The following is a 354-nucleotide window of genomic DNA, read 5'->3' as shown; positions in this document are numbered from 1 at the left end:
ATGGTGGGTCAGCACCTAGAGACGGCCTCTACAGCCCTGAAAGACAGCGGAGACGAGGACAACTAGATGAGCCCCAGATACAGATCCCCTGTAAAGACCTTGTCCCTTCGTCTCAGATGACCACACCACAGGAACCACAGGAACCAGATGAGTCCTCTGCACAATGTGACTTTGCTGCAGCCTGAAATTGAACTGTCTGGTCAGACTGGCCAGAGGAGAACTGGCCCCCCGACTGAGCCTGGTTTCTCCCAAGGTTTTTTCTCCATTCTGTCACCGATGGAGTTTTGGTTCTTTGCCGCTGTCGCCTCTGGCTTGCTTAGTTGGGGACACTTCATTTCCAGCGATATCGTAGAC

This window comes from Sinocyclocheilus anshuiensis, unplaced genomic scaffold (assembly GCF_001515605.1).
Source record: "Sinocyclocheilus anshuiensis isolate Anshui unplaced genomic scaffold, SAMN03320099.WGS_v1.1 scaffold1067, whole genome shotgun sequence".
NCBI lineage: Eukaryota > Metazoa > Chordata > Actinopteri > Cypriniformes > Cyprinidae > Sinocyclocheilus > Sinocyclocheilus anshuiensis.
This window is presented reverse-complemented; position numbering follows the sequence as displayed.